Here is a 17,862-nt window from a genome sequence, read left to right on the forward strand (position 1 = left end):
TTGCTATCTGCAAAGAAATATTTTATATGACTTCAAATACGGATGACTATTAAATTTCCTGATTCCTGTCCTAGATAAAAGTTGGCTGTACAGGCAGAAACAGAGGAAATCATCATTATAACATTTAATTAAGTGCATTTCCCTTACATTATATAAATGCAAGGCATTTGTGGATATGGTTTACTTTGTCCTTATGAATAGACATACTAACTCAGACAGATGCTTTTCTTACCAATTCTGAATATGCAGCCTCTGTTTCATTGCAAGACAGCATTAGGCATAACTTTGTAAATAATATAGTTACCTGTAACAAGTTACTTTTGGATAATGAGGGCAGAAAAAAGTTTCTTTACATGGTATTTTTACTTGGGAGAAAAAAAATACTTTATTGGTGTAACAAGTGACATCTGGTTGCATTGTGAAGTTACATTTGTGGGCACTTTGAGAAGCCCTCAGAGAGGATTTCTTCAGGTTTTATGTCACTCTCTTACCAAACGTATGTTGGTTTTTTAAAAGAGCAAGGGGAAAAACAGATTGCAACCATCATTTATCAACATTGGAGTGAGCAACAAAAATGACTTACTTTCTAGAACACAATCATGTGTAATGAGAATGAATTGTTTTTTAAAAGTAACTTTCCAAACCCTCTCTGTTACACAGTACTGTAACCAAGAGCCAGAAGCAAGACTGGGCCTTTGTAAATGGAGAAAACCTTGATTCTCAACAGCAAGCACTTTGAAGAAGATGAAGGTTTGTCAGTACTGCAGCCAAAACTGTGCAGCCGGCTCAAGGTTGACTCAGCCTTCTATCCTTCCGAGGTCGGTAAAATGAGTACCCAGCTTGCTGGGGAGGCAACATGTAGCCTGCATAATTAACTTGTAAACCGCCCAGAGAGTGTGTGAAGCACTATGGGGCGGTATATAAGCAGCACGCTTTGCTTTGCTTTTTATTTTTCCTATGTAAGTAAATGGCTTCAATCCAGTAGCATAAAGTTGTTGTCATCATTTTGACTTCTACACCACTGCATGTGCTAGAGCACTCTCTGGGCAGTTTACAACATAATTATTCAAACAACAACTTGCCGTCTCAGTGAGCTGGGTGTCATGAATTTGATTATGAAAATAGAATAGAGTTGTATTTCATAGGATTTATTTCAGAGCTGCAACGAAAAAGCTAGAAATCTGCTTGTGTCCAGGTGCTAATTAGAGAGAAAAATGTACAAGGTCAGTTCTTCTCCATCTAAAGAAAAAAAAAGTTAAGAAGAGCAAGCTGACCCTTATCTTATCTCAACTCCGATGGACAAGGACATAACTTCTTAATTTAAGAAAGATGGGCGAAGAGAGAGGAGAGTGACGGAGAAGAGATGGAAGGGAGAGAGACGACACACCGAGAGATATGCAGCCGACAGGACTTTATTTTGAGATTGCGTAAGAATGCTTATTTAAGATATAGTTAGACAGTTCATTATTTTCACTTTATAGAGGAAATGACTGGTGGCTAAGGCTGGGGGTTATTTTGGAAATAATTTGGAAATACGGAATGACGTTAAAATGAGCTTGTTGAAATGATATCTTTTGTAATAAAATATAAAAAGACAAATTGTCTGTAAGCTGTCTCCTTGTTTAGACTAAGCTACTGTAGTAAATTTGATATTTTGGAACTAGGATTGTTTTGATCTGGCCACATTACGCTACCAAATTAGGGTCCTAAATTAATGAAAGGAAGATTAGATCTTCCAGAGCTCCTAGACATTGTTTATTTAAAATCGGGACAGACTTGGGCGAAAGAGTGAGAAGTCGCCTAGAGCAAAGTTACAGGACCCGATTTTGCTGGAGATAGGGACGGATCATTCCTGGATCCCTCTCTGTCCCGTGTAAGGGCCGTTCTAAGGAACGCTTTTACGACACTGGGTACTCATTTTACCAGCCTTGGGAGGATGGAAGGCTGAGTCAACCTTGAGCCAACTAATTGAACCTGTCACAATAGAGCTCAGGTCATGAGCAGAGAGTTGACTGCAGTACTGCAGTTTAACCACCATGCCACGGGGCTCTGTTTGAAATGCTAAAGCAGAAAGGGGGGGGGGAAAGAGTTCAGTTCTATCTCTGGTCTTCCACAGTCCAGCAGTACTGAACATTATTGAAGGTGCCCACTGAAACTCTCAGTGATTACGGTGCCATTACACACTCTCTGAAATGCATCATAAGAACATATTGAAAACCCAGCTGTATGAAACTAAAGGCTCCAGTGGTCCAAAATTTTATCTCCACAGCTAGCTAGCAGCCAAGAAATCCACAGCACAACATGAACCAAAAAATGCTCTCTCATTGATGTTCTCTGGATGCAGATGGATACTCTCTTTGATGCTTGAGGTATAATGCACAGCCATTAAAACCTTATTCTTTATGCCTATCCGAATGTCACATTAACCAGTCAAAGAATAAGTCCAGGAAAGTTAATCAGTGCATCCCACACAAAACCTGCTGACAGAAAACTTGTGCAGAGCAATCCTGAGCATGATTACTATGAAGTAATTCCCAGGGAGTTCAATTGGATTTGCTTCTCAGCCCCAATCCTTTTGCATTTAGGACTGCTGCCCCAGGCAAGCAACCAAATCTCCCTTCAGTTTGTTCCCTGTATGGGAATCTAAATTGCTTAGCATAGAAGAAATCAAGGGGAAAATTGTTTCATGCAGTTTAAGAGCAGTTAAACAGCAAGATATAAATCATCCTGGAGCAAGATTATAAGCATTGATGGCGATATAAGATGCCGTCTCCATTTCTGCACCTGGTCCTTGAGCTCTGTTTTGCAAACATGAGAAAGTAAGAACATGTGGTTTCTTGCAATATACCTGCAAAAAAAAATAAAAATGAAGCAAACTATTTAGCATCTCCATACCCAAAGACTTCACAGCAGTTTGATGACTCACATTATTTATTATCCTGCAGTAACAGCCCCTCATAAAAAAAGTCCCATAAAGGCTTTGTGTGGCAGCAGATGAAGCATTTAATATACTATGTAGTTTGTATCTTTGGATTTTTTTTTTTTTTTTAAAAGGTGTTTTATTCCTCCAGCATAATTTTGTTTGTGGTAGGATGATGGGGGAGGTGGGCAAGAAGAAAGTGGTTCAAAAGCTTTTAAAAAGTGCACTGTTCTCTCCAATTTGGGAAGAAAAACAGAGAGCAGAAGAAAAAGAGAGTGGCATATGGTTGAACATATTTGAATACGGAAATGTATCCATACAGTCTGTCTCATACACACTCAAACTCAAAACAGACTCAGCTGTTGTTTGTGTAGCTTCTCATATGATGAACAGTGAAGAGGCAGGTCAGGAAATAAGGGAAGAGGTGGCCTCATTTACTCTGTAGGGATGGTTCCGGATCCATAACCTAGAGGCATTTACAGGGCTTCTTTTCACTAAACCCAGGGATGGAGATTGGTATCAAAATACCTCTGGGAGCTGCTTGATGGAAGACACTTAAAAGATGGCTACCTGGATTTGCTCTGAAAGAACTTATTTTAAAGGAATCTTAGCTGTCCAATCCTACACATGGATACCATGCCTGTAGGGACTTCCTCTTAAATGGCTTTAGGATCACAACCTTAATTGGACAGCCAAAATCACATATTGCACAGCTTGAATCCACCAGTCAGAACACGGATGGGTAACAACCACCCTTCAGATGTTATCAGATTGTGATTCCTATGCAATTTATGGTTGATTATGCTGACTAGGATTGGCATTAATTACTGTATTTTGAAAGTCATCTTTTGTAAGTTGCTTTGAAACCTCTTTGAAGATAGGATATGACCCATCCATGGGATAATGAATAAGAAGATGAGTACCTGTATTTTAAGGGACTCAGTGTGTTCTGATGTCTACTGTCTTGCTTTGTGCCTAAACCAGAAACAATTTGCAAGTTTGTTCTCAGCATATAACACATTCATGCAACCTTGACAAAGAAAAATGCAGACCAGGAAACTGAAAATGGGCAGCCCAAAGTGGCAGGCCGGGGGGGGGGGGCAGAGACTCTGGCAATTATATTAATAACATCTCTGGGAAAAAAGTTTTCCTCTTAGTTTCACAAATCTTCTCATGAGTTATCTGCAACTGTCAGTCCTTGCTTTATACGAGTTAAGCATCAATTTGCCAATTTCAGGACTCATGAAATTAAAAAAGTAGAGGGAGAAGATTTACACAGCATTTATAATAGGGAAGGAATGGTTAGAAGTCTCTAAAATTTCAATAGCTTCAGGTCCAAATCCAATTTGTAGCTAGTTTCACTTTAAACACTTCCTTGACAAAATTACTAATGAAGTACGTATAGGGTCATACAAGTACATGATCAAGCTTCCAGGTGCGAACATTCCCTATCTGTCTGATTCAAACTTGCCGATTAGCTTCTCCTCTGTGTCCCATGGGATAGTGTAATTGGCAGAGGACTACGGCAGCTACCAATGTCACTTCATAGCCTAGAAGCTCAGAGATGACATAGCAAATAATATTTTCATATGGTTTCAAGCCTTGAAAGCATCTTGAACGTTGCAGTGCCAGGATCTGTCAGTCAACTGAGATTAGGTGTTATCATCTTCTCTGACAACAAATGAGTGAAAATGATCATGGCAATCTCTTTCCTTATCTGCCTTCAGATAGGATAGCATTTTTTTTCACACTGAGATGGGAGCTCTATATATCATACCATGCCTCCAACATGAATGGTTCTCATTAACTCTGCCCCCAGACTCACTGCATGACAGTAGTGCATGTTTAAAAGCCTAATTGGAACTTAATTTAAAAATTGGTTTACTATTTTAGATGAATATCCAACTAGTCCTGTTTATAAGGTAAAGGTAAAGGTTCCCCTTCACAATTTTGTCCAGTCGTGTCCGACTTTAGGGGGCAGTACTCATCCCCGTCTCCAAGCCACAGAGCCAGCATTTGTCCATAGACTGTTTCTGTGGTCACGTGGCCAGTGTGACTAGACACAGAACACTGTTACCTTCCCACCGAGGTGGTACTTATTTATCTACTTGCATGTGCATGCTTTCAAACTGCTAGATTGGCAGGAGCTGGGACAAGCAACAGGAGCTCACTCCATCCTGTAGATTCGATCTTATGACTGCTGGTCTTCTGACCATGCAGCACAGAAGCTTCTGTGGTTTAACCCACAGCGCTACCATGTTTCCTTTTATAAGAGGGACTACATCTGCCTTGCCCCACAGCTAGTGCCACCAATATGATATGGGGGCTTGTTGTGTGTCTATGTGCCTCTGCTTCCAACCAGCACAAAAACTCAAAAGGCGATGAATACCCTCCATTAACTTATCAATGACCAAAAGTCCTTTCCCCATGAAGTTTAAGAAAGAGACAATTTATATCCTCTCAGCTGAAATCAGACCTCAACACATCTCAGATTGATTCTTCATGCTTGCAGTCTCCATCTTGAGAGATCCTGCCCCTTCATCAACTAGCTAGGATGCAGTGTTGGAGTACATCTCTCAGGACTCCTTACCTGGGGACATCAGTTCCCTATTGAAGATGTGAATGGGGAAACATGACTGAGATCCGGGGTGATCAATATCAGACACCCTCTCCTTTTGATGTGGTTATGTGATATTTTGTCCCTAGACCTGGGAGGAAAAAATAAGCTGTAGCAGTAGCTAGAATTGCAATAGTATGTCTGTTTTCACACATTCCAAATCTTAGTGGTTTCTTTGTTTCAAGATGGAGAACTGCATACAGCAGTGAAAAGGAGCCAATGTATTTCCAGCACTTCAGATACTTCTGACCCTCAAACCAAGCTTTCTGACAATAAACTGCTTGCTAAAACCCATTTATTCTAGGAAGGCTAATTTGCTTTTCTTTTCACCCTAAAAACATTTCTGCCCTCCTTTTAGTTATTGCTCTCCTCCCTGAGGAGACACCAAGATTTGTCGTGCTTGCCTATTCACAGATAACTCCTTTGAAGCCTTATCTGGCAAACTGTCCTCAAAAGCCTCTCGAATTTCCTGGACTGTCCTGACAGTTAAATTGTCACAACAGATTCTGGAAGTGGCAGGTGTGTGCAACTAGAAGGAGCCATCTTGAAAAAGGCTGGAACAGATAGATGCCTCTGGAAAAAAATACAACTATGGCCACCTCTTGCTCTTTATCCATAACACTGAACTATAAGAGCATACTGCTACCAACACTGTAAATTACTCATGCTCATTTCATACTGACACCAAGCAGCCCCATCTGTAGTTCATCTCTGGCATGCATACAATTTAATGTTTAGACTCTGATGACCTTTGTTTCTTTTCTTCTTTTTCATCTCTTGCTGAGAGGGATATATCAAGCACTTCTGAGATAATTTGCCCAGCTATTTGCTATGCACAATGTGTTTTTCTATTGCATCTGAAGAAAACAATAAAAAAGTGGATATGGCAAAGAAGTAATCATTTCAGACTGCTCTTATTAACACAAAATGTAACTTAAGAGCCCTTGAAAATAACCTGTCTGGGAAGCCAAGAGCTCCAGAAATCACTCTGATTTGAATGGTGTAGAGTACAAAAATACCAAAGGTGACCTATGAAGAACAAACTACTCACACACAGAGAGAAATGACATCTAGACAAAGAGGGAAATGTCCCTCTTTTTCTTGAGCACTGACATATGGCTACGGAATCCTGTGTTTTCGGTAATGTGCAAGAGAACAACAAGAACTTGAGGGCTTTCTCTGAGTAGACATCCAACAGGCAGAGCTCACAAGGAGTATATGTGGAGGACCTGTGACTAAGCTTTAATGCAATGACGTTCTGGACCTTGATCAAACAAGCTCAAAAACAGCGCAACCACTTTGCCATGACCAATTTTTAAATAAAGATCCAATTTTAAATGTTGCCTTTTAATGATGTAAGCCATCTTGGGACCTTTTTAAGGAGAAAGATGGGGGTAAATATATTTTAAATAAATAAAATCAATGTTTAGAGTTCCTCTGAATCTTCTCTATACCCTGTGGGCTTCTTAAGGCAAAGGTGTGCAATAGGAATGCAAAATAAGTTTGCTAAATTCCTCACCTTCATCAGTTTAGGCTGTTTCATCTTGATGAGGCACCTCAACAAGGAATGCCACAGCCCTGCAAGATTCCTCATCTCTAGTTGTGAGCAAGACAAAGCTCCATTCAGATCCTGGGGAAAACTGATGTTCCCTTGAGGATCAAAGTCCTTACATTTAAATGCACACATATGTGCACACATGTATACAGAGAGAGAGAGAGACAGACAGAGACAGAGAGAGAGAGAGAGAGAGAGAGCAATGAAGGACAGGCAAACTGTTAGGAATGATGCAGAGAATCCATCCAACTCTTCACTGTTTTTTGATGTTCATGAAACAAAGCAGCAGTTGCTGGCATGTTGTGAACATGAACAGAACTGGTCTGTTGTAGGAGAATAAAAATAAGAACTATGGCATGAGTCTGGGGGTTGAGAGAAGAAGAAAGACATCGAAGAAGAAAGATATTGAAAACAACCATTTCATAGCCCTGGAAAATAATCTTTTGCTATTTTGGCACTAAAAAAAAGGAAAGAAAACCTGAACCTCTTGTTGCTGACAGCTCTAGAAGTACTGTACCAAGCAAGTAAATAGTGGTTCTATTGTGACTGATGAAAGAAAGCCAAACAGACAAGCAGAAAGAAACACTCCTTGTCTTCTAATGTATTTCTTGGAGTTAATGTGAAACGAATAGAGAACATGTATAAATAGCATCCATTGTGCACCTTCCCTGGATAATGCACACAAATGCACAGCAGGAACAGAGAATTTTACAGATTGCCTGGTGAAATAGAGCGTTGCTATACCGTTTTCTACTTGGATGTGCCACTGAATTAATCCAAGGTACAGGATTGAAGTCTCCAGCCTTTCTGATTGGGAATAAATCTCTTTGAATTAAATAAAGCCAGCTTCTGAGTACAGGATCACACTGGCATTACCAAACCTTCAAACAAACCCCATTAACTGATGCACCTTTACTCAGAATTAGGGCCAGATGGATCTTTCCTTTCTATCTAAAGTCAAAGAAGGTGGTTTGGCTCTAGATCACTGAAATTTAATCTAGACAAGACAGACATACTCCTGGTCAGTCAAAAGACAGATCAAGGAAAAGAGACACAAAATGTGCCAGATGGGGTTATAGAACCTCTGCAAACATAGGGGGGCAGCTTGGGGGTGCTCCCGGAACTGTCTCTCAGCTTGCATGCCTGGGTTCCACTGATGGCCAGGAGTACCTGTGCACAATTAAAACTAGTCTGCCAGCTGCACACATTCCTAGGGAGATCTGATCTGGGGACAGTGACATTGCCTTAGTAACATCCCAGCTGGATTACTGTAATGTGTTCTATGTGGGGTTGCCTTTGGGAAGTGTTTAGTCCAGCCAATTAAATGGGGCCGTAAACCCATTACAGCAGCTCCACTGGTTGCCAGTCCATTTCCTGGCACACATCAAAGTGCAATAAAGTCCTAAATGGCTTGGGTCCAAACTATCTCAAGGATTGTATCTCCAAACTCCTGTTACTTAGTGTAGTAAATCTTCATAAATCCCATTTATAGGCCTACTCCAACAGCAACCTGTTTTAGTATAGCAAGCCCTTAGAATAGGCCCAACTCAAGGTAAAAATATTTTAGCCACAGAGGATTTTAGTCATTAATTTTGTCCATCTCATTTCCCTGCCAGTTTGTGATTATTTTAATCAATTTCCCCTCAGATATACATACTTTTAGTAATATACCCTAATATATTCCCTTGTATGTAATTTTGGGGCAGAAAACAGCATCACACATTTCAGAGAAGCATGCAGGCTAAAAGATTATTGTATTGTAATTCACATATGCATCTGGGTAAGGCAGATTAGGCTGGTTTATTTAAAAATATAAATCAAATGAAATTCTCTCTCATTCCTACAGAAAAGTAAACTCCATTGAGTTTAACAAGACATCTGTCCAAATAACTGGGCACAAAGTTGTTGTTTGGGTATTTCTATTAGATTTGCATGAAATTGTCCCTGAAACACAAAATTTCTATCCATTATCTGTTTTCTGGCACACGGTTGAGAACTTCTAGGAAACAGGTGGGTTAGAAGGGAAAAAAGTGGTTTCATTTGCTGTATGTGGTTGAAATGTATCCCCAAAGAATAAATGAACAAAATATGTCAGGATTCCTTTGTGTCATGAGGATTTATGCTGTGCTCATCAATTGTTATGGGCTCAACACCCCCTGCAGCACGAAAGCTGCAGTAACATGCATTCCCTCCTCCTCAAGTGGATATCTTTGGAGGTGGGCAGATCAAATATTTCTAAACTAAATCAGAGCATCTGTGTGAATCTCCACTGTTTGGATTCTTGACAGCGTTTTTAAAAAAATCAAAAAGAAAAGCGGGGGGGGAGGGTGAAACAACCGTGGGAAGAGTGTATCAGAAAGTAATCAGAAATGCTCTGACTGAGAATGTTGTCTTATAAAATTTACAGGACTATTGATTCTATAAACTGAGGCAAATGTTTCTGCATACTGAGGAGCTCCCAGGTGAATTTACATGGAAACCAAACAGAAAACCAAACAAATGGAAAAGTTGTTACGAACAGAAGCCATTTAAAGAAAAAAGAAATGGTTTAGAATTGGACCTTGCATCTAGGATTAGAAATGCTGAGTTTAGCATTTCAAGGGCTTTTTGAAGCCCTTTGAAAATCAGTTTGTTCTTAATGTAGTCTACTATTGCTGCAATAAAAAGCCATTGTCAACATGGACCAGACATTTTCTCTTTTTTTACCTAAAGGCGTAAAAATAAGGAAGCATTCACAGAGCATGGTCTGATTGTCCAAACATCTGAGCTTGCTCCTGATTAGATAACTATTTCTGTAGCATTAGTGAGCAAGAGCAAAGTAGCTACTAAAATCTGTTAATGCATCTGCCAGATGCAACAGGTTCCTTTATCAACTGGATCTTTTTTCAGGAGAAAGTGGGGAGGGAACACAGCAGCAGCAGCAAGTGAATCAAAATTCAGTCCAACAGACCAGGGAGGGCATCCCAGGGTCCATTGGATAGCTCAGATCTACTTCTCAAAGGTGAGAAGAAAGATGCACACTGAAAGAGGAGATCAGACTTCTCAGTCACACCACCACAGTCCCTGTAGAAACCTCTCCAGTGCTTGCCCTTCCAACTTTGATACTCCAACATTGTTAGTAGACACTAAAAGAGAGAAGATAAGGAAGTATGTCATTTCTGGATGAGGAGAGGGTTTGAATGATCTGATACACTCCTGACATAGCCTGGGGGAAGGAATGCACACAGCAGTGTCACTGGACATACATAATTTTTCTCTCGTTCTTTGAAATGAGAAGGAAATCATTCAGAGAAGAAGAAAAACACCAGGGGACTAGGAACGGTGGAAGGCAAACACTCTTCCTCTTTTCCTGCTGCTTTGCTGGCAAGGCTTTTGGATGAGACGGTTCTTCCCTGCTGAGATTTCCCTAATGGAAGCTGTAAGATTGTTCCATAAGTAACTTTGCTCATCATTCCCCATGGCTATAAAAATAACAAATGGGCTCTGGCCCTGACCCCTCCACTTGAAATAAACTGACAAAGTCAGTAAACCTTACTGAGCCGGTTGGGAATTGCTTTTTAAAAATGTGGTCATTTTATTTACTGGAGAAATTTGAAATTATTAAGAACACACAAGATGGAATCATTCAGTTAGACCAGACTTCTGAACATGTGCATATGCAGAATTACATTGCACATGCACAATCTCAGACTGGATTCTGGGTTTCCATTTGGCTTTCTCCCCGACTTGCCAGCTTTCTATGAACAAGCAGAAGGGATGGTCCTTTATTTGGTACACAGTAGCACTCAAACGCGCAGGGACGTGGTAGTGCTGCGGGCTAAACCACAGAAGTCTGTGCTGCATGGTCAGAAGACCAGCAGTCGTAAGATCAAATCCATGTGGCAGAGTCAGCTCACGTCACTTTGTCCCAGCTCCTCGCCAACCTAGCAGTTCGAAAGTATGTAAATACGGGTAGATAAATAGGTACCACCTCAGTGGGAAGGTAAAATGGCATTCCCTAGTCACGCTGGCCACGTGACAACAGAAACTGTCTTCGGACAAGCGCTGGCTCTACGGCTTGAAAAACGGGATGAGCACTGCCCCCTAGAGTCAGACACGACTGGACTAAAAATGTCAAGGGGAACCTTTACTTTTACCTTTAGCACTCAACCACATTAACACTGTATATTGGAAATACCATGCCAACAGCTTGTGTTGTATTTGATGCAAAACACTTTATTTCAGTTTCTTGAGTTTCTCCCCATCCCACTTGCTTGGTTGCCCCATCCTTTCTTTACATCACATTGCAAAAGTTTACTTTCTTTTTCTTGCAGAGGAAAGAAAAGCTGAGTGGTTCTTGCACAAATTCCAAATCAAGGGTGGACAATAGTGATGTGCATGCCCAAACCTTTTGTTTCTGTTGCATTTCAGTTTCTTTCAGGGATGCCTCTATTTTTTTATTCATGTACTGGTCCCTTTCATCTGACATGAGAGACCACCTATCTCAGATAATTTCATTTTATTTCTTCACTTTCATTCTATCTGGTGCTGATAAAAAAAAACCATAATAACTCATAAAAGCCACCCCCAAAAAGCAGAGAGGCGAGGCAACAGAGAATCAATTTCCCTTAAAAGCAAGTGACAATATAGCTAACAACAAAAAAATGCCCTAAATAATTTTTAAAAACAATCTCAGAAAACAGAGCCAAACTCCAATGCATCCAAGGGAAAAGTTCAAAAAAAACCCTCTGTTTTTCCAGGCCATCCCTCCTTGGAATTTCTTGTCCCAGTTCCCAAAAACCTTTTTCAACTGTAAATGATATTCTACAATATATAATCATGAATCTTTTAACTTGTCATAACAAGTCACCATTTCTATTTGTACAAAGCAGTGTAAAAATACTAAATATAATCTTGCACTCCAACTGGGGGGGGGGAGAGAGAAAAACCACCCTAGTTTTCCATTGCCAGGAATAAAGGCCCATCAAATGATTTGAATAGTATCTCAGGTATCTTGTTCGATATGACTGGCTGAGCAGGCTTTTTATGGATTGTTGTGCCTTGTTGCTTTGTATGTGTTTTAGGGTTGAATTTTGTTTACCATGTTAGTGTGGTGTATCTGTTTGATTCTTTTGCAATATTTGTATATTTACTCATTTTGACTTTTAAACATTGTCTTCGACTGATGTAAGCTATCCTGGGTCCTTTTTAAGGAGAAAAGCAGGGTAAAAATATTATCATACATATATACATGCTGAACAAAACCATTAACCAATTCCTTTCATAACCTGTCAACCCCCACCCCCAAGGATTGTGTGCTTATGAGAGGGAAAGTCCCTGGCCAGCCCTCAGGCACTTATGTCTACCTTTTGCGTATTCTGTACCAGCAGCCTGTACTCCTGCTTGTTTCTTTTTCATCCTGTTCATGAAGTCTTCACTGCTACTATTGCCACCACCAAACACTTCTGCGGGTGGGTGGGTATGCCAAGGAGCCACTTAGTGGTAAGATAAGGAGATGGGTGGAGAAAAATGAGGCCGTTGTCTGGGCCACCAAAACCTGCTTCATGCAAGGGTTTCTCTCAAACTAATCGGGTGAAACTACAAGCCACTCAGCAAGGGCCCCGAGAGGGACTTTTGGGGACAGAGGCACAATGAAAGAAACAAAATCCTCCCACAGACACTTCTCTTCCTGGGCATTCTGGTAGCAACCCTTGCGAGATTATTTGATCAAACATGTCCTGAGCAATTTGGCAGACACCAGGCGAAAGGAAGGACAAAAGAAAAACAAAGGGGGGGGAATAGAGAAAGAAAACTGTCACGTACCCTTCATTAAAAAAAACATTACTTTTTAAGAGGCTATATTTCAGAATGTAACTAAAGCCTCTGAAAACAGAAAAAAGCACCTCTTCTGCTGCATTTTTCATTTGCTGCCTAACAAAAACCCCATGCCTAGTGAATACTGTACTACTTTTATTGCGCCATTTAAATATTAAGAACAGTAAGGTTCTGAGTACAGTGGAAACCTTCTGCAGACTGGACAGTGCCAAGCATGGAAATTCACATGCATTTTCCAGACATCATTTTCCCTAATGCACCTATTTCCACACTCATTTTCCTACTTCACATATTTTTACCCTTTTTTATCCCCATCGGCTGAACCGTGTTTCCCTGTTCTATTGTATGCATTTGTAGCCATTCATGTTTTTTAAAGGTACACATAGTTTTCTTAGCTTTTCATATCTCCGAAATGCACTGCAAGCCTCATGAATGTGCAAGCTACTTAGATAAGGTACACTTTGTCTTGCAACAAGTCTCAGAAGCAGCAAAATGGATACTTTTGTCAAGAATCTCAGCTCCAACAACATTGTTTTCAATATAAGATTAAACAAAGGGAACAAAACAATACTTTTCCATTTAAGGTTACAAAAGGACAACGTTTGCCTGAGCGCTATGTTTACATTGTTGACTTTCTGTCTTTTGGTGTTCCTGAAGGAATTGCATCCTTCAGCAAGGCCAGATGCTTTATAATTCCACTTACATCTGTTCACCATTCTCGGTGAAGAGTGAGGAGCAAATATGAGGATCACAGCTTTCTTGGATGCACTCCAAACTTCTCCTATATTTGCTGACCTCCTTTTAACAAAAGAGAAAGGCATAGAAGCCATTGAAAGTTGCTTTTTTTACCATGAAAGGAGAGTTTACTATGCTAACTAGTCAATTACAAAGGATAAGGTCTTATTCAAAGTTTCTGTAGCATTAATACCTAAATGCAAAATTCTGCTGGACTGTGGCTTTGCAGAAGTGGTCACTCAACCCAAAGATCAAGCCAGTGGTTCCCACTGCACAACTGCTTAGGGGACCAAATAGGGATTACATACATTTACAGGAAGTCCAATGGCTTGCACCGCCTTCTGCTAGTAGAAGGATCTTGCATGAAAAAAAATATTTGCACATCATACTGTGTTCATGATACTGTTCTGGAGTGCCCAAGAAAGTGCAACTTCTTCTACCCCATGTATTGCACAAGTGTAAGCAAAGACAGGATTGCAGCTGGAAGTTACAATCCTAAATGCACTTACTAGAAATCAAGCTTCTTTCTGAGACATAGCACCGCTTTGCAGTATAATTTCTGGATCTGCTGCTACAATTTTTCCTTTTTTAACTTTTCAGGAAAAGGTTTAAAATGCGGAAAAGAGAATATGAAGGCAGCATAAATTCTTGGTAACTGAAAATAAGAACAATTGTATATCTTGCATTTGATCTTTTGTCAGGTTCTTTTCCCAGCTGCATAGATCTTCATAGGCTTACCAGCTTGCCTATTGGTTTGCTCAGGGAAAGAAAGAAAAATCTCAAGTACTTTAGAGCCTGACATAGATCAGAGACAGAACTTCAAACTTTCCAGACATAGCTGTCCTGCAGTTCCCAGTAGTTCTAGTCAACATAGCCAATGTTAAGGATGATAGTCAACACAATCCATCAACATACCAGATTAGGGAGATAAGTTGTTGGATATATAGAGGAGTTTTTCTTCTCTCAGACCTGTAAAACATTGCAGGCAGGGTATGGATGCAAACTATTTCATTTTTCAAACTTCATATCTGGAAAATTCCATTTCTCCTCCCTTGCCTCTTTCTCCTCCATTTTGATTCCCCCCCCTTTCCCCAACCCCTGCTTCTTTCCACTGAGGCCCTCTAAAGGCAAACCCTTGAAAAGCAAATTGAGCAGGGATTGCAGAAACAATTCAGTTATTCCTCTGTGTTGTGCTCTGCTGCTTTTAAATGTGTTTTTAGTTTTGCTCTTATTTAATATAATACTTGTTTAATTCTTTTTAAATATTTTATCAATTTACTTTTTTAAGCACTTAGATATTGTGGTTGTTGTAGGTTTTTCGGGCTGTTTGGCTGTGTTCCTTCAGAACACAGCCAAACAGCTTGAAAAACCTACAATAACCATCGAATCCCGGCCGTGAAAGCCTTTGGGAATACATTTAAATATTGTCTTTTTAATTATCCAAACCGCGTAGGGTTCTTTTAAGGAGAAAGGAAGAATAAAAATAAATAATAGATAGATAACTTTGTGATGGAGAAGGTGCCTCAACAGCTTGAAAGGAATATTAACCATACTTCCCTCTGAAGCTTTTCAGAAGAGTAGCTGCTAATCATGTAGCTGCTAATCACGAAGGCAATTGAGCTATTGAATATTTGGTATGACATTACTAACATTTCATTCAGTGTATATTATTATAAAGCTATTCGGACCATTCTTCAGGACAGGAATAAATTGCCTGTTAGCATATATTGCCTTGTTTGCATGCATTGTTGTAAACTACTAAACTGTATGTAGTTAAGCAATAAATAAATCAATGAATGAAATGACTATGATTAGTGATGATTTACATTGTCTTCTATTTTCACATATAGAAAATGCCTACTATTTCATTTCTTCATTAGTTTTTACCTAGAAAATTTTTTTGCATATGAATTAATGTTTGTATATTACTTCAAAATAGCTATTTCTACATGTTTTATTTCTGAAATTTGCTTCTTTCAGTACAAGCTGAGAGTGCTGGAAACATTTAACAACAGAGAAAGCCAGTATGTAACTCAATGTCTAATAACGTATCAGGACATCGCTTGGTACCAGAATTTATAAAGATGGAAGGCTTGAAGGATGTACAATATCTACTCTCCAGACGTTGATCAGTGATAGAGAGCCTGTTGCTCATCAGATGTACTTGGAACCTAATTACCATTATCTCTGCCCCCTTAGCCATGCTAGCTGGGACCCATGGCAGCTGGAATCCAACAACACTTTTCCCAGGTTGTTGAATGATCCACAGCTACTATAGAGGACAATATTGTCAATGATAAGCACTTCTTGAGAATCTTTTCACTTGGGAAGCTGGACAGCCTGCTGAAGAAGTGTGGGGGTGCGAATGGTCATATCTAAACTGCCAGCTCCATAGGTATTATAACCATAGTTGTTATAGCTAATGCTGTGGTGATTCCAACAGAACAGGAAGCAAAGCACTTAAACCTAAAGCACTCTGTGGGTGGTTTACAATTACCACAAGCTGTGTACTCAATTTATTGACCTTGGAAGGACAGAAGACTGGGTCAACCTCAAGTTAGTTACCTGAGTTCATGTGGATTGAACTCAGAACGTGAGGAGAGTCTTGACTGCAGTAGTTTAGTTTAACCACTGCAACATGAAGCTCCTAGTGTTGCTGGAAAAACCAGCTCAACAATCTCCTGGGAACATTAGTTCTATGTTCCTGATAGAGTTACTCAGGATCAGTGTACATCTCCAATTTCAACCTATAAAAGTCCAATTTTATACTAAATAGTGTGCCATGCCAGGAAAAGCACAATTTCATTTCCTCCTGTATAAACCAACGTAGACTAAGGATTACTATTTCAATCTCATTTAGAGTGAGATAACAACCCAACCCATGCACAGAGCTCAGAATGATCTGTAATTTGGATCGTAAATTTACAAATGTCAGCTCTGTGAATTAGACTTGAAGGGAAATGTTGAACAGCGAAGTTCAAACTGCATGTAAAACACACAAGACAATTTGTACAGGAAATAGGGTGATAGTTCTGTAATCTTGTAAGGACAGCCATTCCAAGATGGTCAGAATAAAATGGATTAAAACACCTCAACACTTTGATACTCTTAATGTGGGGAAACTGAAAGCCAACAGTCAATATTTTAATCTAGGAATGATTTATGGCAACTGTATAGGCTTTTCCAACACTTTTTGATTACATTCATTAACAATGGTTCAGATCCAGATTTAGAGAAGGCCCACTGCAAATGAGTATACCAACAAAAACCTGAGTCCAGTTCTTTCTTTTTAAAAAGTTATTATGTAACATGAGCTGGATAATTTCATAACAGATCTCAAATGCGGCAATTAGCAAACTACTCCCAGGTATTCACTCCATGGGTCACTGAACTTATGTATCTCTGATACAAAAGGAGCATTTTGCTTAAACACACTCATTTATATTCTTTAAGTATTGGCTTTCAGGTTCTTGTTGATTTTTCCTCCAAAGTAGATAATCAACAACAATAATTAACTGGTGTCGTGGTCTCAACACCTATCCAGCCTCTCAGCACCTATCCAGCCTTTATGCCTCTTTTGACAGAATGAAATGTCATCTCAAAAACCAACATTATTCCATTGGCTTCTGGAGCATCCACGTACTAAACTGTGTGCATTTGCCAACTTGAACGCATCACCAGGGTTTCTCACATACCGACAACCCAAAAGTCTAAGCAATGGCTCTGAACTCACTGTCCTGCTTCTGGATTCTGAAACAAGATATTATCATTGTTGGTCTATGACAGGAGTGGGGAATGCACATCCTTTCAAATGCTGCTGGACTATGAGCTCCATCATTTTCCCATATTGGCTTTGTCTACCACACCTGATGGGTGTTGGAATCTATCAACATCAGGAGGGCCAGATGTTCCTGAGCCTAGACCTACCGACATAGAGGAAGCGTTAGGAAGATTGGAATAAAGTAGATTTTTTTTAATTATTTGGGCTAGGCTCATAACTTCTAGCCCAAGGAGGACTAAGTGTCATTGCCATTGTGGCTTAACATTTGTAGATGCTAACTAGCTTAACATGTACCCACATTTTAATAGCTTTAATGGTTTTAGTTGATCTGTTTTTCCAAGGCTGCAAAGAATGGAAAGAGTCTGAGCCACAACCAGCAGAAAAGACAGACAGCTGAGCATGCAGCAGTGGTAGCAGGGGAGGGAACCATTCTGATGCCA

This window comes from Pogona vitticeps, chromosome 5 (genome assembly GCF_051106095.1).
Source record: "Pogona vitticeps strain Pit_001003342236 chromosome 5, PviZW2.1, whole genome shotgun sequence".
NCBI lineage: Eukaryota > Metazoa > Chordata > Lepidosauria > Squamata > Agamidae > Pogona > Pogona vitticeps.